A 22,274-nucleotide genomic window follows, 5' to 3' on the forward strand; every position below is an offset into this window, starting at 1 on the left:
TGAAGTTGCATATGTTCTCTCCTTCTCTTCCTACTCCTCCTCCCCCGATCTTATGCACATGCTCTCTCTCTTTATTTATAAAAATAAATAAATAAAAGAACTGGCTAGAAGTATCCAGGGGAGGCTGATGATTCTCTGCTAAAATGATGGTATAAATAATCCCAGCACTGGCTAGGAAGATAAAATAGGTAATCTCTAAAGTCATTTCCACTTTGAGATCTGAGATTCTGGGAACATGTCAAAAGAGAAAGAAATATTTAAACACCAATCTTCCTGATTCACTACTGACTTAAATATTTTTGGACAACTGTTGGGCTCTGTGCTGGGCACTGGGGAGTACAGCAATAAACAGAATTTGTCCTTGCCCTAGAAGGGAACACCTGTTCAAGCAGTAACTGTTATATATGTTGTATTAGTGTTATATTATGTTTAAATAATGTATTAATATATGTTAGAGTTAATATAATGAGTATGTTATTCTCCATCTAAATTGATTTTTTAAAAGATTTTATTTATTTATTCATGAGAGATACACAAAGAGGCAGAGACCCAGGCAGGAGGAGCAGGTTCCATGCAGGGAGCCCAATGTGGGACTCGACCCCAGGACCGCAGGACCGCAGGATCATGCCCTGAGCCAAAGGCAGGTGCTCAACCTCTGAGCCACCCAGACATCCCTAAATTGATATTTTAAAGGGTCCTAAGCAGACCTGAGGGCTGCCACCTAATCCCTGGGGGAAGGAATGATTGCTAAATCCAGGCAGAAAGCTAAGTAGTGGGGGCTGGGGCATCTGAGAGCACAAGTCCTGCCTTTAGCTTAATTTCTTTGGATCAATATTTTTGGTTCATGTGTACCAAATATGGTCCATGTATAAAAACCAGACCAGCTATCCTGTTGGGAAACTGACTTTTCTCCAGAACACAAAATGTGGACCTTTGGCAAGGGGGGAAAAGGAAATGAAGGCTGTTTTCTATCTTACTACAGTCAGAAGTTCTTATTTCACCCACCAGCATACACTGAACCAGGCTTATTGGGGGGTTTCAGCCCACTTGGTAGGACTCCTATCAGTGTCCCCACTAAACTGATTCTCTGCTGTGTCCAGATCCTTCCTTGGCTCTGGGCCCCAGCTCTGAGCTCTTCGACTGCTGTGCCTAACCTCCCAGTTCCCGGAGATCAGCTGATGCCCTCTGTCCTGTTCAAACCTGGACCTCAGACCCCTCACTTTGCTCTCCTGGCTACTGTTTGGGTTCCAGGCAGTCCTTCTGTCTCATGACTGTCCCTGCCCACTAATTCCAGCCTACCTGGCTGCTCAGCCCTGACTCAACGGCTTCTTTGAGCCCTCAGCTCTGGACTCAACCAATCTGCTCCCTCACCTGAACGTGCTCTTCTCCCACCCTGTGCCCTGGGAAGAAATCCTGGAGTTTGTCTTCAAGCTGTGAGTGCGGAGAAAGGAGAAGCAAGGGGGGGAGGAATGAAGCAGAATGCAGAGTCAGGGGCATGGGCTTGGCAGGCGGTGAAGCCACAAAGAGGGACCAGCAGACACGATTACTGGAATTATCTGGAATCCATTTATATCATCTGGGAAAATAACTCCTGTTATCCCACCGACAACCTCTATCCCAGATTCAAGCTAGGACCGGCAGAGTTTTTGTTTGTTGGTTTTTAATGTTTTATTTATTTGGGATGCCTGGGTGGCCCAGGGGTTAAATGTCTGCCCTCTGCTCAGGGCGTGATCCTGGAGACCCAGGATCGAGTTCCACATCGGGCTCCCTGCATGGAGCCTGTTCCCCCCTGCCTGTGTCTCTGCCTCTCTCTCTCTCTCTCTGTGTGTGTGTTTCTCTCTCGCTGTGTCTCTCGTGAATAAACACACAGAGAGAGGCAGAGACACAGGCGGGGGGAAGCAGGCTCCAGGCAGGGAGCCCGATGTGGGAATCAATCTCCGGATCCCAGGACCCCAGGATCATGTCCTGAGCGGAAGGCAGATGCTCAATCGCTGAGCCACCCAGGCATCTCTCTGCTAGAATTCTAGAGCAGATTCACACTAGAATACTCATGCCAGGTGGGCACACGCATGTAGACGCAGCTGGTTCTAAGCTAACTACACATCTGTACCACCCTCACCATGCAGGTACCTCTACACATCTCTCTCTCTCTCACACATACACAGACTCACATTCACGCTTCAGGTACCACACACACGTAGACACCCACACACCCATATACAACCATGCAGGCCCCACACCAAACTACACACACATTACACACACACACATACACACCACTCACCATGCAGAGCCTCACACATATCACACACAACAGCTAGCAGAGTCAACAGGCAGACTTGGAGACCAAGGTCTTCATGGACAGAAATGTGACTCTATAGGGGCACCTGGGTGGCCCAGTCAGTTAAGCATCCGACTCTTGATTTTGGCTCAGGTCATGATGTCATGGGTAGTAAGGATCGAGTCCCGTGTTGGGCTCCACGCTCCGTGTGGAGTCTGCTTGAGATTGTGTCTCTCTGTCCCATCCCCTCCACCCCCCGCCACCCCAGGCTTGCACACACTGCATGCTCTCTCTCTCTCTAAAAAGAAAAAAAAATGTGCGTCTACCACACAGAAACAGTTGAAGACTTCTCATCAGCACTAGAATAAGAAGTAATTTACACAGGAGCAGGGGCAGCAGGGAAAACTTAGCTTCTGGCCTCGTCCTCAGTACCTCTCACAGCCCTGGAGTACAGGCTCCACCACACTGTCATCTTTGTCTGTTAGATGTACTTTAAATTGCCTTACCTCCTTTCAGGTCTTCTAGCTTGGTAAGCATTCCCTCAGGTGGAATTTGGGGTCTGGCATGTTGTGAATACTCCATAATGACCAGTTTCCTCCTCCCCTCCTCTCTTCTCATCTTGTCTCCCTTCCCTTCCCTTCCCTTCCCTTCCCTTCCCTTCCCTTCCCTTCCCTTCCCTTCCCTTCCCTTCCCTTCCCTCCTTCCTTTCTTCCTCTTTCCCTCCCTACCCACTTCCTTCCCTCCCTTCCTTCCTTTCAGACCTTGAAACCTGACTTCCTGTTCAAATCCCAGATCTGCCATTACTAGCTGTGTGACCTTGGCTTAGTTACTTAACCTCTCTGTGTCAATCTCCTTATCTTTAAAATGAGGCTAATAATAGTATCCTCCCTATGAGAAAGGTTAAAGGAGTTGATATATGAGTTAGCTATTATTGTTGTTTGCTCCGGCCCACAATTCTAGCCAGCCTTTCAAGAAAACTTCGAATCCTAACTTGGTCATCTTTACATTAGCCACTCTCCCAGCTTAGCATCATCTAAAAACCTTCAGCATATTCCCTGTGGTCTCTGTGGGATTCCTCCTATAGAGGTGTAGACCCCTCCTACCCTCCCTCACTCCTGCCCCAGAATTCCAAATCTGGGAGGATGACCACACCTCTGTGCTTCCTTGCTTCTTCCAAACTGTTGATTCCAGGCTTTCACTGATCCTGCCCTCTTTTGAGCTCTATATTATTTTCTTTGTATCTTCCTCACACCCCTCCTGACTCTCCTGCTGGTTTGGATGAGACCACCACCCCTCAGCTGATCACCTAGGCTGGAAACTTGGAGTCCCCTAATGTTCACCTGCTGCGTCTTCAGACCCCACATCCAGGTCACCTGCCAAATTCTGTAGGTGCCTGCCCCACTCTCGGGTTCTCCCTGTGGGGCAGTTTGCCTGTCTCTGGCTCGGTCTATTGCCTACCTGGGCTCAGCCTCTGGGTGCTCCCTGCTGAACTAGATCGAGGCTAGATATTAGAAAGACATTATTTTCTGCTCTGCTACTTGCTCTAATCAAGGCTGTCCCACACTGCCAGGTAAAATTTGCAAAGGCTGAGCAGCTTCCAGTTTAATTCTGGGCTTTATTCAGCTGCAATTAGGGAGTATTTACTCCATGCCAGTCCCCACGGTACTCAGCATCTCATTTAATCCCCAGAGTGACCCTCTGAGGTCAGGCACTACAGTCACATCCAGTCTATAGATGAGGCAGCTAGAGTTTACAGAAGTTCTGTAACTTGCTCAAGTTCATGGCTAAGGGGTGGCCGTGGCAGGATCCAAACGTCAGTCTATGACTCCCAAACCCAGGGATCGCCTACCCACCAAGGACACCCGGTGGCTAATTCCCAGGGAGAGGAAGGCCCCACAGCAGTGCTAACTCCCCCTTCTAGTCTCCCTGCTACAACCAGACTGGACCTGGTATGTAATTTTTTTCCTGCTCTGTGCCTCTACTCGCGCTGTGTGGGGCAAATGCCTTTCCTCATTGTCCCCTGTTCCTTCTCCCTTCAGCTTCTACCTCAAATGCCACCTCTCATGCAAAGCATTTTTAATCTTCTAACCAGAAGGGACCTTTGTCTCCATCCATCCCCACCACCCGGGGGCACTTGGTACTTTCGTTATTGTGACTTTGTTTTTCTGGCTTGTGTTGTAGTTACTCATGCACTTGTCCTTTCCCACCACTGGATTCTAAACCCTGTGAGAACAGAGATTGAGCAATGTCTCTCTCTCCCCTGCTTGGAAGAGTGCCCTGCGCCAAATCTATGCCCTATGAGTGCGTGCCGAATTAGTGAATTTTTTGTTGGGTTGAATGAATGGCTGCAAGGATAGGACCGCAAGGGACTGGCTCCGCAGGGACTGGCTCCCATTACTGACTCATTACTGAGTCTATCTTGGTGGTTACCAGGCCCACATTTCTCCTTCCTGTAGAAAAGCATAGCATGATAGAAGTTGTGACACATCTTATTAAGCTCATCAAAAGACATAGGTTCTAATATGGCATTTCTTACCCTTAGGAATCATGCTGGCTTTTTTTTTTTTTTAAGATTTTATTTATTTATTCATGGGAGACACACACAGAGAGAGAGAGAGGCAGAGACACAGGCAGAGGAGCCTGACATGGGACTTGATCCCAGGTCTCCAGGATCACACCCTGGGCTGAAGGCAGCGCTAAACCGCTGAGCCACCCAGGCTGCCCTGGCTTCTTTCTTTAGTTAGAGTTTTAAACCCATCTCTTCAGTTATCTGTTCTAGAATTTACCTGGGGTTTGCAACCAAGCTTACCAATGGCAATTTCTGGCACATACCGCTTTGAAATTTGGGACATTTCCTTAATCCATAGCCTTCTCCCTGGTCTTACTTCCCTTCCTTCTAAGATCACATCTGGTCCTTTCATTCAGATGTTAACATTATGAAAAATCTCAGGACCATTCCCAATGTTCCCTCTGGACTGGAGAAAAGAGCCTACATTTGAAAGGTGAACTGAGAAATCAGAATGTGATAAAAATGACTCTGATTATTTGAACAGACTCATCCTCTGAGGATTTTCTATCCTCTGAGTGGCTCTGGGCGGAGTCTTCCTCTTGGTAATTAATGACTTTGAGATATGGATGTGGCTGCTGGTGTTGTCCATAAATCATCCAGCCATGCATGACCACAGTCAGCAGAAAAAAGACCTCTCCAGCTCCTCGTCTGCTGGATTCCGAAGCGTGGCTGGACTGCGTGGCCGTTTCTGTGAGGGCTCAAGTATCTGCGCGTTATGAGCAACTCCATAGAAAGTGCAAGGTAAACATAAAGTGCCATTCACTGAAAGCAGCCTAAATTAGAAGTCCTAACCTTCTGGAGATAGCAGGGTACCGTTTGGGTTATCTGTATTACAAAATAGGTCTGAGGATGATTGCTTTGGAAATAGTCCTACTTTGACGTGTCTTAATTTTAACTCAAATGGTTGTGACGAGCAGTGGAAATCATTTCCTAACAATAAGTTATTTCCTTCCTGGAATTTTTTTTCTGTCAGGATTTTCTCTTAGTTACCCAGTTCCCCAACCACACACTCCCTCACAACTCCACTGTACCTCCTTAACTTCTTAAAGTAGTTGTGATGATCTTTTATTTCTGACTTACTTGACAGGTCTTTGCTGCCTATGTATAAATCTGGACTCTTAATCAGCGTTGATTTATTTATTTACTTTTTAAAATAAAGATTTTATTTATTTATTCATGAGAGACATAGAGAGAGAGAGAGAGGCAGAGACACAGGCAGAGGGAGAAGCAGGCTCTATGCAGGGAGCCTGATGCCGGACTCGACCCCGGGACTCCAGGACCACGCCCTGGGCCGAAGGCAGGCACTAAACCGCTGAGCCATCCAGGGATCCCCTATTTATTTACTTTTTAACCTCTCTTACATCTTACATCTTTTATTTTATTCTTCCTATGTGTAAAAGTTATGCTGTCCACTATAGCAGCCCGTGAGGACCAATGCTATCATCTATACACTTATACCCCAATTTAAACGCAGTTCCGGCAGAAACCAGACTTTTTTGGAGGCCCTGCTCTCAATATTTCTGAACTTCCCTGGTGATGTTAGTAATTATCTCATCTACCTGCTGTAATCCTATGTTTGGCCCCCTGCATACCTCTCCCAACAACACTGCAGTGCATAAGCTCTTCCCACTTAGGATTCCAGGGCCGTTGGTTCTCCCTCAAGGTCATATTCCCACTATTGCTGGCCTTGGACGTCCCTATATCTACCCTGTCTCCCTCTCTCCTCCTTCTCTGTGTTAACTGCAGATAGACTGTCCCATGGATCCCAAGACTGGTAGCAATTTTTCAGTTCACTTCTGGGTAGGTGTTTCCCACAAAATGCATGCACAGCCAGGATGGCAAGGTCAGGATATGGTTTACATTGGTGCCACAGTGGGCCAGGATGGTGCAGTCCTCTCCAACAATTTAAAGAAGGCTGATGTTGGGACCAGGTCATAGCCTTGGGCTTCTCTCTCTCTCTCCTCCCCCCAACCCTTTTTGGGGGTTGATTGCAGGCTGGGAAGGAAAATGTTGCCCTTTCTGCAGCCTGGCCTCATCTCAGAGCTTCCGTGGTAATGGTAGCAGAGGTGGCGGTGTGGGCATGTGGAAGGATGAAAGTGGGATGTGGGGATGTATGGAGGCTGTCAGGGTGCCAGTTCCTTTCAGAAAACTTGACTCCAGTGAGAATTTGTGAATCTGAGTAGATACTGACAGCAAAGATGTGGTCCAGCTCTGTACACAGTATGTGATTTTCAGATGCAAAGGGATAAAGTGCAAGGTCTAATTCCATCTTCCCTTCACAATAAAAGTTTGAATTCCAAGCCTGCAAGTCCCAGTAAAAAAAAAAAAAAAAAAAAAAAAAAAAAAAGTTCTTTTACAGAAATCCCTGGCTGGTTGAATTTTTTCTGCTGGTGGGATTTTTCTGCTTTCTTTACAGATTGCTCTGCACTGCTTAGACCCTGGAGCCACAAAATAAGTTGGATATTCTTTAGGGCACCTGAGTGGCTCAGTTGGTTAAGTGACTGATTCTTGATTTCAGCTCAGGTCACCATCTCGGGGTTGTGGGATCCAGCCCTGCATTGGGCTTTGCATGCAGTGGGGAGTCTACTTGAGATTCTCTCTCTCCCTCTTCCCTTCCTCCACTAAAATAAACAAACAAACAAATAAATCTTTAAAAAAAAAGTTGAACATTCCCATTTCTGGAGGCTTTGGTGATTCCTGGGCTCACTCTATCTTCCATACATCCTTTTGTGGTTCTCGGAACCCATGCTGCATGCTGGTTCCTGGGAAGTAGACCATAGGACCAAGCTCATTAGTGGCTTCATTAGTATTAGAAAGTCACCTCTTTTCTCCCCCTGGGGGCCAGCTGGACAAACAAAGCCAAGGTGGAGCCTGTGATCTCCTAGGGCACCTGGTCCCCTCTCCCAAGTTTTCACTTCTTTCTGTTTTTGATAATAATGTTGAATATTGGAGGAATATTTCCACAATTTTTTGTGCTGTTCAGAGTGCATTGACTATAGACATGACACAGTCTTAGGTTTGAGCTACATTTTTAGCATTTTCTCTATCATTTTCTTAAGACTAGAAAATAAAAACAATGCCCTGAGTCTTGGTGTGTAGCATTTACCAATTTTTGTGGTGCAAATGGTGTAAATATTCCCACCATGGCAATTTCAAGCCGCGTATATGATGACCCTGAATGCAGAGTTGGGGAGATACATGTACTAGCACACAGCTATGTAGATATAAGAGACTTAAAAGCCTCAAGAACATAGAGAATGATTTAGGAAGAGATGAGTTTTGAGAATTTATTACCTTTGTCTTCAATATAATTTATTTCTTTGTAAGTTCACACATGCTTCATTTTTTAAAAATGGCTGTGTTTTAAGACACGTATGCAAAATTCCTGAAAATTTGACAAATGGCTCTCAGAGCTGGTATGAGCCAGGGCAGGTCAGCCCCAGTGTAGGTCTGGTTATGGGTGAATGTACTCTATCTCCTGTGCTAGGCCACAGATCTAAGAGGACAGGCTCCAGCCTCTAACTGCCTTTATTTTCCCTTTACCATTTTACACACGTCAGAAATAACATGACAACAGGGAAGGCAGCAAGAGAAAATATGCTTCCTCCTTTGAATCTAACTTAGAGATGATCAGACTTTTCCTATGGCTCCAATTTCATACTATTTTGTCTCACTATCTCTAGTATATTTGTTTCATTTCTCCTGCCTCATATTAGCTTCTTATAGCTTGGAACTCAATCTTACTTATGGTCCTGGACTCCTAGGAGTGAGGACATATTAGACCTTATTATTTCTTGATCTTTTTGATGATCGACAGTTCACCTTTGTCCAATCAAAATTCATTTCACTAGCCAGGGATCTTTCAGATTCCTCCCTATCCAGAAACCCTGCTAGTTCTGTGTCTCACATTTGGGATGTATCAGTTCCCTTCTCTTCTCACCTTTCCTCAGAGTTCTCTCTTAGAACAAAGGTTGTGTTCTCCTTGAGAGCTTGTGCCTTATTCTTTTCATCTTTATAACTCCAACAAGTAGCAGAAAACAAGACAGGTTCCGTGCACAGTGCTCGCTGGCTGGCTGAAGTGCACTAGAGGGGAGTCAGAGATCATAAGGGTCACTGTGAAGCAAGGAAGTTCTTTCTGTCTGGTCTTTAGCCCTGGATCCAACATTTCTCTTAGGCAGTGCAGGAGAAACACTCATCTATTCATTCATTCATTCAACAATATTTATTGAGTCCCTACTATGTACTATTCATTGTTCTAGGCACTGAAGACACACAGAAAACAAGACAAAGTCTTTGTTCTCATTGAGCTGAGGTTCTAGTAGAGGCAGGAGGAAACAAGGAGGGTACAGTGGGCAGAATGTGTCTCCCCACCCCCAAATTCATATGTTGTATCTTAGCCCCCAATGTGATGGTACTGGGAGGTGGGATTTTGAAAGGTGATTAGTGAAGGGATTTGCAGGGATTGGTACCCTTATAAGCCAGGAGCTCTTTGCTCTCCACCATGTGAGGGTACAGGGAGAGAACCTGGAAGAGAACTCTCACCAGACCTGACCATGCTGGCACCCTGATCTCAGAATTCCAGCCTTCAGAATGGTGAAAAATTTCTGTTTATAATCCATCCTGTCTGTGGTACTTTGTTATAACATTTGGAACAGACTAGGACATGGGGCAGTGGAGCAGCCCTTAAATGCCACATATGTAATAATCATCCTTTCCTGATGAATATGTAATGTTCATCAGCCTTACATACCTTAACCTTTTCTGTAACATTCCATCAGGGCATTTCTTTTGCTTTCCATACTTTGTTTCATTGGATCTTGAAGAACTATAAAGTCTGACAAACAAGGAGCCAAGTTTGGGGCATAGATGGATTACATGGAACTTTTCTCAACGTGTTTCACAACTATAGGAACTTTTGGTTCTCCTTGTGCATTAGTTTTTACTCAAGGTAATTACTCTTAAAAGCTACATAGGCTCACGGCAATGCTCAAAGGTAAATGTACCTCTGCTATACTGTACTAAGGATTATTTCCTATAGCTCCCCTCCCCCCACTTCCTGTAGCCTACTGGCTAGTGGCCATGGGATTCAATCCAACCAAAACTTACATATCCAATCTAGTGCTGCGTTATTATTTGTTAGTCTTTTCCCACACTGAATGTTCAACATCTTTTTTTTTTTTTAAGATTGTATTTATTTATTCATGAGAGACACACACAGAGAGGCAGAGACTTGGGTGGAGGGAGAAGCAGGCTTCCTATGGGGAGCCTGATGCGGGACTCCATCCCAGGACCCCAGGATCATGACCTGAACTTCAAAGGCAGATGCTCAACCCCTGAGCTACCCAGGTGCCCCTCAGCATCTTCTTAAAGGTGCAAGGAAATTGCTCGTGTTTATTTCTTTGTGATGTTTTTGATTAAATTAAACACAAATATACATTGAATTTAGACTAATGGTAAATTTTTAGTAGAGAATAAAACAAATTCTAAACTCTTGGAAAACAGAAATGGGAACTTATTTCTCTCTCTCTCTCTATTGCATGATACTTCCTGAGCTCAGAGCATGGCAAAAATCGAGCTCTGGAAGTTCATTTGTTGGATGAATGAATTTATTTATTCATGAATAAATTCTTTATTCATGAACGAACTTATTTATTCACTCATTACTTTTCTTCCTTTCCTTGCATTTGATCTGCTGTTTTCTTTATTCTTTTGACTCAGAAATACTTTTCATATCATTTTCAATAAGAGAGATGAATAAATTCATATTGACCTGAATTGAAAAGAGAAATGGAAACAGACAGAAAATCTTTAGCAAATTGGACCAAAAATCTCCCCGTGAGTTGCAAATTAATCCAGTGAAATGTTCCGGATGTTTTGGATGAGGGAATTCTATCCAAGACCGGTCACACTCTCTTACTAACCTCAGGTCTGGTTGAAGGAAGATCCCTCTAATCCAAAACATCCTGCGACTTTAATTTAATTATGAAGCAACATGTTGTGCCTGTGAAGTTGGACTTCAAGATGACTTAGCAGAAAGTCTCTGGTTCGATCCTGGAAACAGATGCCGTCCAATGCGATGAAAAGGACTGCGTCGGGCCAAACTGTCAGAGACAGGTACAAACAAGCCAGAGGAGGCTTTTATTTAACATGATGTTAGGTGCGATGAAAGTGTGTGTCATCTGGGGTTAAACTTTAATTTCACATCCTTTAAATATAAACTACACTTGCTATCTGCACAGCAGGTCACCTAGCCATCTCTACTTGCTTGCCTTGCTTCGGGGTGGAGGGTGGGACAGAGGGGGAGGGAGAGAGAATCCCAAGCAGATGCCACGCACAGCTCGGAGTCCTGTGCAGGGCTCAATCTCCCCACCCTGAGATCATGAACTGAGCTGAAATCAAGAGTCAGGTGTTTAACCAACTGAACCATCCAGACACCCCTCCCTTGCCTTACTATTTGAAATGCAACTTATTTTTAGGTTCTGGCAATTCTTCTTTCTTATTTTTTACATTTATCTAAAGGTCTTAAATTTGTAGACGAGACTGAAGCAGAAGGGCCAGTAGGGAAAGATGGAGCTGACGTCCGTGCACAGAAGGCATGCAGAGGCCCTACCAGCCCATCAATAGCAGGTCCCAACGAAACGCATTATGCTCCCCAGGAAAACACTTCCTTTCCAGCCTCCTTTGTGTTGTCCTATGATTGCTCTTCTGTCTCCCAGTAGCATTTCATTGTGCCACCTTGTGTCCAGCTCTATTGTTGTCAGTCGTGCATTTGCCTACCTCTTGAGGAGGACTCTTTTTTTTTTTTTTAAAGATTTTGTTTATTTGTGAGACAGATTGAGAGTGAGAAAGCAGTAGCAGGGAGGAGGGGCAGAGGGAGAGGAATAAGCAGGTTGCCAAGCAGGAAGCCAGATGTGGGGCTTGATCCCAGGACCCTGGGATCCATGACCTGAGCCAAAGGTAGGCACCTAACTGACTGAGCCATCCAGGCACTCCAGGAGGTCTCCATATTAAACTGGGAATAGGACGGCAGATCTAATGCCTAGTCACCTCCACGCTCTGGGGATTACTCTGGTTTCCTGCATTTAAAAAGTGGCTCAAAAATATTTGTTGAACTCAATTAAATCCTTACAGTTTCACAAAACTTACAAAATCTGCTTCTGATGAAACAACCATCTTCTATGTTGTGGAGTTAGTTTTGGATGCAATGGATCCTTTACCTTTAAAAGGACAGGTTTGCTGCTCAGGGAAAACCAAAACAAAGGTGTATGGGGCTCTGTGCTTTGTCCATTATTTTTTAAAGGTGTATTTATTTATATATTTTTAATGTAATGTCTGCCACCAATGTGGGACTCAAACTTGTGAACCCAAGATCAAGAGTTGCTCCACTGACTGAGACAGCCAGCCAGGCACCCCTCTGTACATTCTTGATAACTGACAGAAGAATCTTTGTTATCTATTTGACCTTGTACTTGGTCAAGCACATACTGATGTAGGGGGATTTCCTGTTGGTGCCACTGTTTGTTCTATTCTACTCTGGCTTCAAATACTTTGTAAGTGGAAATTACCTTGGTTCCTCCAAGTTACCAGATATCACTTTTTGACTCTCGGATTTCCTGGGAATGCTATTAGCTTCGAATTTGAATGGTTTCCAAATAAAAATCCCTCCCAAACAGGAAAGGTAGCCCAGATTTGAGGTCATGGTATCTTACTCTTACCCTTCTGATGACCTCTTAGGAAGCCAAACTCCCCACACTGAACCGGCCACTAAAGTAGAAATATTCACAGAAATCTCTCTCATCTCATGAGGGTCTCACAAAAATGGATTGGCATATGAATGAGCCATTGTCAGAAAATCACTGTGTAGCAAACAGCCATAGATCCTCTTGGTCAACAACCATAAATATTCGTTTCCGACATCTGTGAAGTTAAGCCAGTCTACGCTGGGCTCGGCTGGATGGCTCTGCTGATCTCAGCTGGGATCTCACACATCTGGAGGATCTACTGGGGACCAGCTGATGTTAGGTGGGATTGGCTAGGGTAACTTGGTTTTGCCCTACCTGCCCACCCCTTGGGACCAGTAGGCCAGCCTGGGTATACCTTTTTCATAGAAAAAGCGGAGCAGAACAAGCTGAATCCCACACGTGGTTCTGTAGGTGTCTTCTTGTATCAAGTTTTCTGATATCCAGTTGGCCAAGGCAAGTCATATGGCTGAACTCAGAGTCATGGAATGGAGAAATACACCCCTCATCCTGATGGAAGGAACTGCAAAATCAGGTGTCCAAGGGCTTGGTTATAAGAAGAAAAGAACTGGAGCCATCAGTGCAATATGTCACAGTTGGAAGAACATTTAGGCAGTGACTTCCATTCATCTTCTCTCCTTTCTGGATACTTTGCATTTTTTGTTCGAGTGACAGTGTGACCTTCACAAGTCTTTGATGTCTACCCCTCACAATGGAATCGTTGAGTAGAGGGAAAGACACTTTTCAAGGACTTTATTTATGTCAGAGATCACTTTACTTTTTTCCTTTTTTTTTTTCCTTTTTTCCTTACCATTGATCCCCATTCACCATCACCTCCAAAGTTTTTGGGTTTTCGTGTTTTATGGCTGAATTTCCAGAATTCTACTTCATGGTTTTTCCACACTCCCACATGGTACCTCAGGGCTGTTTTCCTGACCTATTAATGGTTTAGGAAACTCAGCATTCACTCAGAGGTCAGAACTCTTCCAGGAAAGAAAGAGCTCTGAAATAAAAGTGTCAACTTCCTAAGCCAAATTCCTGAAGGCAACTCTGCCTTTGAAATAATCATTCTTGCCACAAGTGTAAATGCTTGAACACTGTGTCCTTCTGTGAGATGTGGAGCAGCAGAACCTGCTCTTTTTTTTTTTTTTTAAGATTTTATTTATTTGAGAGAGAGCAGACAGAGAGAGAGAGAGAGAGCGCGCGCGCACACACACACACACACACACACACACACACACACACACACACGAGCTGGGGGGGAGGGGCAGAGGCAGAAGGAGAAGCAGAGCAGAAGGAGAAGCAGATTCCCTGCTGAGTGGGGAGCCTGATGCGGGGCTGGATCTCAACACCTGGGATCATGACCTGAGCCAAAGGCTGACACTTAACCGGCTGAGCCACCAGGCACCACAGAGCCTGCTCTTTTTTTTTTTTTTTTTTTTTTTTTTTTATGATAGGCGACACAGTGAGAGAGGAGAGAGGCAGAGACACAGGCAGAGGGAGAAGCAGGCTCCATGCAGGGAGCCTGACATGGGATTCGATCCTGAGTCTCCAGGATCAGGCCCTGGGCTATAGGCGGCGCTAAACCGCTGAGCCACCAGGGCTGCCCATATATATGGGATTTAAATTCTCATACCAGGTTGGGCACTTTTCTCCCACAACCTTGTAAAATGGTCACAAGCTCCCCAACATTTTTAGGTCGTCCATGATAAACATAGAAAATATTTACCCATGCCTGGGATTTCTTGTGAGTTGGAGGAAGGATCAAGGGACAGGGATGAGACAGAGACAGGGAGAACTTCAGAGATGATCACAGCTGGGAGAACAGTTGTGAAGGGTGTGGAAGACGCAGGAGGGTAACTGAACATCTTTTTGGTGGAATGTTGGATTATGATCCTTTGCAGGACTGTGTTATCCTACGGAGGTGAAAGCCCCTGTGTTTTCTAGGCTACTCTCTCGCTCTGGTGAGGCAGAAGTTAACTTGTAGAAAACTGACAGTAATGCAGGATGATTCCTATCCATAGCAATGCAAGCAATCCCTGCTCAAGGAGACGTAAAAGAATTTTGTCAGGTAGAGAATATAAAAACCAGTTGTAATATCTTACCGATTCCCTCACAAATTAATAATAATAATTTTTTAAAAGATTTTATTTATTTATTCATGAGAGACACAGAGAGAGAGGCAGAAACACAGGCAGAGGGAAAAGTAGGCTCCATGCAGGAAGCCTGACGTGGGACCCGATCCTGGGACTCTAGGATCACGGCCTGGGCCAAAGGCAGGTGCTAAACCACTGAGCCACCCAGGCATCCCCCTAATAATAATAATAATAAATGAATAGGCAATGATGGCCATTTAATATTTGCCTGAGAGTCATGATCTTACCTTTTAAAAAATAACCCTTTAGTATGACATTACTGAGTTGATTCCAGATTACCATCCCTGTAATCATTTACAATTATTTTCTTCATTCAGCCTCTAAAGCAATGTGTTTACATTTATCAATACTATAATTGATTTTCTTTGATCTTTCTCTAAATACTTTTTTATGAATAAATAACTTTCATCATGGTGGAGGCTTTGGTATCACAGGAAACCAAGAGGCCCAGAATGAGTGTGTCGGTAGCACTGGGCAGGGGTTGGGATGGTTCTATTACACACTCCCCTTCACAGAGAGTTGGGGGCCACTCACAAGATGAAAGCAGGGGAAAAAATAAATCAGTGCCTGCTAATGGCTGGGCATAGGAGTCGGCTTCTAGGTCAGAGCACCCGGAAATATTTGAGGCATCAAATACTCAGAAAAGAAGACACAAAAACAAATGGTGCTCAAGTACTACCCACAATGGTGAACAGGTAAGCAACTCTAAAAACCCTGTGAGCTTACAATTCAGAGCATTTAGTGGTTCCGTCCCCACTATTGATCTGACTGAAAGGGAAAAAAACAATCTATGGGTTCAGGGATACAAAAGAGAAATTCCTAATTCATGCTTGTTCCACTCATCACAGGCTGTTAGCTGCTTGCCGAGGACCGAGGCCTTCACAATCTTTTTGTTTGGCTTGCTGGGGCTTCTGAAATGACTTGAATAAAAATGCTTTCTAGACAGGGCATGGTCTCCAATAATAGACCTCTAGTAATAGGCCCCTTCTCTGTTACAGCCCATTTAGCTTCCCTCAGTTGTTTTGCCCATGGGACCATTTGAGTTTGCACCCTTGGCTAACAGTTGTATCTTTAAGCACTCTTCAAAACCATCTACACAGATTTAACACGGTGACATTATTGATAGCAGTGAGCCAGAACTGAAGGGAGTTCAAACTTTGCTCCTGTATGAACAAAGTCACTATCCCAAAATACAGGCCAGTGACTTGCCCTGAAAAATCCTCTATTTGGGGGGCTCCTGGGGGGCTCAGTGGTTGAACATCTGCCTTCAGCTCAAGTCGTGATCCCGGGGTCCTGGGATTGAGTCCTGCATCGGGTTCCCCTGCAGGGAGCCTGCTTCTCCCTCTACCTATGTCTCTGCCTTTCTCTCTGTGTCTCTTGTGAATAAATATATAAAATCTTAAAAGAAAAATCCTCTATTTTGACAACACCCAGACTGTTCGTTCGTTTTCTTTCTTTCTTTCTTTCTTTCTTTCTTTCTTTCTTTCTTTCTTTCTTTCTTTCTTTCTTTCTTCCTTTTTTTTTTTTAAGATTTTATTTATTTATTCATGAGACACAGAGAGAGGCAGAGACACAGGCAGAGAGAGAAGCAGGCTCCATGCAGGGAGCCTGATGTGGGGCTCCATCCCGGGTCTCCAGGATCAGGCCCTGGGCCAAAGGCAGCGCTAAACCGCTGAGCTACCTGGGCTGCTCTGTATTTTCTTTCTTGATGCCATTTATATGTTTACTTTAGATGCACAACTGCTGAAGTTGTCTGAATTACATTTCATGCCACTGCTGTTTTCAACAACAAATCTAGTTCTTAAGTGAGAATATTGGTCCCTTTAACTTGGTATTATGAAATCCTTTAGTCTAACCTGGATCTAAGTGGCAAATATAATTTTTTTTTATTTTTATTTTTTATTTATTCATGATAGTTACAGAGAGAGAGAGAGGCAGAGACACAGGCAGAGGGAGAAGCAGGCTCCATGCACCGGGAGCCCGATGTGGGATTCGATCCCGGGTCTCCAGGATCGCGCCCTGGGCCAAAGGCAGGCGCCAAACCGCTGCGCCACCCAGGGATCCCGAAGTGGCAAATATGATAATTGAAAGACAGACCCCATGATTTACACAGTCTTGCATGTTGAGATGACGAATACTTCCATGGTCCAGGTATCATGCAGAACATGTCATAGGTATTATCTTTTAAAATTCTCATCCTATGGTGTTGGATTCCTAGTTTCAGAGGTGAAAAAAATCTAACAATCCCAGAACTTAAAGTTTAAAAAGATTGCCTTCAATCACATAGCTAAGTCTAAGTTTAAAGCACTTGCCCTCAACCTTCAAACCATCCGAAGGTTCTTGAATTATGGCGCCCCCAAAATACTCATTGATCAACTAGCAGGTAAATAATTATAGACATGATAGGCAGCAAAGATAGAATATACTAGCTTCCTATCTTCAAGAGTTTACACTCAACACTCCTCTTAAATCTTGGAAAAGTCATTCATGCTGTCATTCTTCATGATCAAGGCAGATTCAAGAAGACTCTTTCCAACAGATTCAAGAAAACATTTTTCCCAGTTGTGACCCCTGGGACCCATGCACCTTCTAGCCCAAGGGTCTTCCTGCTGTAGTTAGAGACCTTCTAGAACAGATATTCTTATTTATTTATTTATTTATTTATTCATTCATTCATTCATTTATTATTTTTTAATGTTATGGGCATGGAGCCTAGTGTGGGATTTATTTTTTTTTTAATTTTTTTTTAATTTATTTATGATAGTCAGAGAGAGAGAGAGAGAGAGAGGCAGAGACACAGGCAGAGGGAGAAGCAGGCTCCATGCACCGGGAGCCCGACGTGGGATTCGATCCCGGGTCTCCAGGATCGCGCCCTGGGCCAAAGGCAGGCGCCAAACCGCTGCGCCACCCAGGGATCCCTAGTGTGGGATTTAAACTCAAGACCCTGCAATTAAGACTTGAGCTGAGGGACACCTGGGTGGCTCAGAGGTTGAGTGTCTGCCTTTGGCTCAGGGAGTGATCCCAGGGTCCTGGGATTGAGTTCCACATCGAGCTCTCTGCATGGAGCCTGCTTCTCCCTCTGCCTATGTCTCTACCTCTCCTCTCTCTCTCTCTCTATCTCCATCTGTGTGTGTGTGTGTGTCTCATAAATAAATAAAATCTTAAAAAAATAAAAAAAGACCTGAGCTGAGATCAAGAGTCAAATCAAATGACTGAGCCACCCAGGTACTCCTAGAACAGGTCTTCTTAATCTGGGGGTCCATGAATGTGGATTTTGTCAAATGCTTTTTCTGCATCTACTGAGAATAATGTGATTTTTGTCTTTCATTCTGCTGATAAAATGTGTTACATTAGTTGATTTTCTGATGTTAAACCATCTTTGCTTCTCTGAGATAAATCACATTTGGTCATGGCGTATAATTCTTTTTGTTATTTTGCTATTTTTAAAATTGTGATAAAATATATATCATATAATATTTGCCATGTTTAAGTGTATAAGTCTTATATGTTGCTGGATTCAACTTGCTAGTATTTTGTTGAGAATTTTTGATGTCTTTGTCTGGTTTTGGTAACTGACCTTATAAAATGGGTTAGGATGGATTTCTTTTCTTCTGCTTTTTGGAATAGTTCATGTGACATGTGGGGTGGAACTTGATTGTGATGAACTTAAATTGTTAAAGCAGGGGGTACCTGCATTTTACCCCAATGTGATGAGGTGCTATGGGAGCTTACACTATAGAATATGCATTTCAATAGATTTTAAAAAATCACTGCAAGTAAGTAAATATGACTTAAAACTAACAGGAACCCTCTTTATGAGTTAGAGGAGGAGAACTAAAATCATATAGTTTAGGAGCAAATGGAAATATGTTTGTAATAGATAAAAAGAAATACATTTTGATTAGTGCCTGAAAAATATAACTCCTGGGGCACCTCGCTGACTGGAGCCTGTGATTCGGTGTTGATGTTGTGAGTTTACCCACCTGGGGCTCATAGAGATTACTTAAAAATAAAATCTTAAAAAATACATAAATCCAATGTAGAGATAAGCATTTTAAAAAAGCATTTACTTATAAAAAATTTATTATGGAAATAACATATGAAAGTGGAGAAAAATCATACAATGAGCCCCATGTTCTGCTCACCTATTTTTCAACAATTATCAACACATGACTATTTTTTTTCCTCTTATCCCCTCTGCTCCTCAGTCTTACTACAACCCCTGCTAATTTCTTTTTCTTTCTTTCTTTCTTTCTTTCTTTCTTTCTTTCTTTCTTTCTTTCTTTCTTTCTCTTTCTTTCTTTCTTTCTTTCTTCTTTCTTTTTCTTTCTTTCTTTTGTTCTTTTCCTTTTCTTTTCTTTTCTTTCTTTTCTTTTTTAGAGGCAGAGAGAGAGAGAGAGAGAAAGGGAGGGGGAGAGAAAAAGGGAGAGGGAGAGAGAGAATCCCAAGCAGGCTCTGTACCCAGCACAGAGCCCAACAGGGGGCTTGATCCCACGATCACAAGATCACAACCTGAGCTGAAATCAAGTCAGATGCTCAACCGACTGAGCCACCCAGGTACCCCCCTGCTAACTTATTTTTAAGCATCAGATATTGAAATTATTTTATCCATATATATTTCAGTCTCTATCTGAAAAATAAGGACTTTTAAAAGCATAGTATCATAAACATCATTGCACCCTTCACACTTATAGTATTTCCATAACACTATCAAATCCAAGTAATGTTCTGAATAGACCTGATTCTCTCTTACATTTTTTTTAATAGTTGGTTTGTCTAAATCAGAATCCAGATAAGGCCCCTATATTGTGTTTGGTTAATATGTCCCTTAAATCTCTTTTATTTTTTTTTTTTTTTTTTTTTTATTTTAAATTTTTTTATTTATTTATGATAGTTACAGAGAGAGAGAGAGAGGCAGAGACACAGGCAGAGGGAGAAGCAGGCTCCATGCACCAGGAGCCTGATGTGGGATTCGATCCCGGGTCTCCAGGATCGCGCCCTGGGCCAAAGGCAGGCGCCAAACCGCTGCGCCACCCAGGGATCCCCCTTAAATCTCTTTTAATCTACAGGTTCCCCATCCCTCTTTCTTCTTCTTTTTTTTTTTTTTTTTTTTTTTAGTCACAGAGAGAGAGAGAGGCAGAGACACAGGCAGAGGGAGAAGCAGGCTCCATGCATCAGGAGCCCAATGTGGGATTCGATCCCGGGTCTCCAGGATCGCACCCTGGGCCAAAGGCAGGCGCTAAACCACTGCGCCACCCAGGGATCCCCATCCCTCTTTCTTCTTTATGCAATTTATTTGTTGCAGAACAATTAATTTCTACAAGCTTGTAGAATGTCCCACATTCTTTTGTTGTTGTTGATTGTATCCCTGTGGGGATGTATTTCCTATAACCATTTGCCCTGATCCATTATTTCACTAGAGGCTGCAAAATAGAGATATTCAAATTCTAGTATCCCTCTGGACTTATCAGCTTGCATTCTTCTAAAAGAAGAAATTTACAGGACATCTGGGTGGCTCAGTGGTTGAGCATCTGCCTTTGGCTCAGGTCATGATCCTAGGGTTCTGAGATCAAGTCCCACATTGGGCTCCCAGCAAGGAGCCTGCTACTCCCTCTGCCTATGTCTCTGCCTCTGTCTCCGTGTCTCTCATGAATAAATAAATAAAATATTTATTAAGTAAATTTATTTTTTTAAAAAAACTATTTGGTTACCATGTATAACAACTTCAATATAGTTCTGCAGTTAAGCAATTATTTTGTCTTTCTCAGTTTTTAACATTTTTATTTATTAAAATATATATATACCCTTTTTTTAAATTAAAAGAAATTTTAAAGTAATTTTTACACTCAATGTGGGGCGTGAACTCATGACTCTGTCATGACTCTGAGATCAAGAGTCATGTGCTCTACCAACTGGGCCAGCCAAGTGTCCCTCCTAGTTTTCAGAATAATGAGTTGGATTCCTAGTTTCCTTCAAAGGAGTGTCTGTTGTAATTGTATGAACTCACAGATTTTTTTTTTTAATTCACAGATTTTTAACACATTCAATGTGTTTCAATCTCTTATAGTCCTTTCTTTCTTTTTTTTTTTTTTTAAATTTGGTGCTGAAATTGTATAATCTCTGGCCTATGGGCTCTTCAGCTTGGTTCCTCAGCCTTTTGGGCATGATTCTGTGGTCTTTGATAACTTCCTTGCTTGCTGGTATGACAAGATATTTTAGGTTCATCCCTGACCCTGAATCAGCCAAGGAGCTCTGTTCCTTCTAGTGAGATGATATTTAGAAAGCACACTCTGGGTGCTAAGGTGCTCATTGCTATGAGTTACTCAAGGCATTTAGGTCTTTTCAACATATAGAGCAAAAAATAATTTTTAAAAATATTTTTTATAAAGATATTATTTATTTATTTGAGAGAAAGCATATAGGAGAGCAGAAGCTGGGGGGGAGGAGCAAAGTGAAAGGGAGACACAAGCTCCCCGCTGAGCAGGGAACCCAATGCCACCTTGGGATCTTGACCTGAGCCAAAGGCAGATGCTTAACCCACTGAGCCATACAGGCACTGCTAAAAAATAATTTTTTAAAACCAAAAATACATACATATTCTTATTAAAATTTCTAATTCAAACTTAGGATACAGGATTTTTTTTAAGATTTTTATTTATTTATGAAAGACACACAGAGACAGGCAGAGACAGGCAGAAGGAGAAGCAGGTTTCCTGTGAGGAGCCTGATGTGGGACTCGATCCTAGGACCCTGGGACCATGCCCTGAGCCGAAGGCAGATGGTCAACTGCTGACCCACCCAGGTGTCCCAGGATACAGTGTTTTGATCTGATATTTAGAGCTTTTTTTTCCTTGCACTGAAAATCTTGGCTCCTAATTTTAAAAATACTTAATTTCCTTTGCCACTAAATATAGTTATTATTCTTTCATAATAACTGTACCTTACTATCAGAAAATATAATATCAGGGGGAAATCATGTTAAAAATTAATTACTGAAAATCATTTGAGATTTCTTTGCAGTCTGAGGGTTGGTTTTTTTTTTTTTTTCCCTTGGTAAATACCCTACCAGAACTGTACAGTCCAACTACTGTGGTTTAAAAATAGAATATTTAAAAAGTCCAGATTCAGCTGACAGCCAAGGAGTTTTAGCCAACGTTGAAGGCAGAAATGAGAGGTTATGAGCGGAGTGATGTAGCCAACTATTAACTCAAGTTTCTGCTAATTCAGGGAAGGATATGCGCATAGTTATATTTACAATAATTGCTTTAACTTAGTATTTAGTAGGAGTTAGACCTTTGCTAATGATCAATTACCCAACTGGCTGAGAGTTCATTTCACTCCCGAGGCTTTGGTCTTTAGGAGGAAAAGGGCAAAGTCCTACAGCCAAGGAGGGTTAGCATGCTACTGAACCTTATAGGTCACCTGGTTTAATCACCTCTGTTTGCAGAGGTTGAAACTAAGATCCAGCAGAGTCTAGTGACTTGCCTGACATGGAGCAGCTGGTTAGTAGCAGGTGGGACTGGAAACAT

The 22,274-nt window shown here is 43.2% G+C and overlaps 1 protein-coding gene and 1 long non-coding RNA gene across 3 annotated transcripts in view; both read left to right on the forward strand.

The window, feature by feature from the left end:
* The window catches only part of CLDN10 (claudin 10), a 127,153-nt gene that overhangs the window by 12,120 nt on the left and 92,759 nt on the right, over positions 1-22,274 (forward strand). The window lies entirely within an intron of this gene.
* LOC118351916 (uncharacterized) overlaps positions 1,191-22,274 on the forward strand; it is a 34,712-nt gene continuing 13,628 nt past the window's right edge. Inside the window, exons 1-2 of the long non-coding RNA XR_004808132.2 lie at positions 1,191-1,433; positions 10,777-10,964. This is a non-coding gene — a long non-coding RNA (uncharacterized LOC118351916). The remainder of the gene's footprint in view (positions 1,434-10,776; positions 10,965-22,274) is intronic.

Source organism: Canis lupus, chromosome 22 (assembly GCF_003254725.2).
Source record: "Canis lupus dingo isolate Sandy chromosome 22, ASM325472v2, whole genome shotgun sequence".
In the NCBI taxonomy this organism is placed as follows: domain Eukaryota; kingdom Metazoa; phylum Chordata; class Mammalia; order Carnivora; family Canidae; genus Canis; species Canis lupus.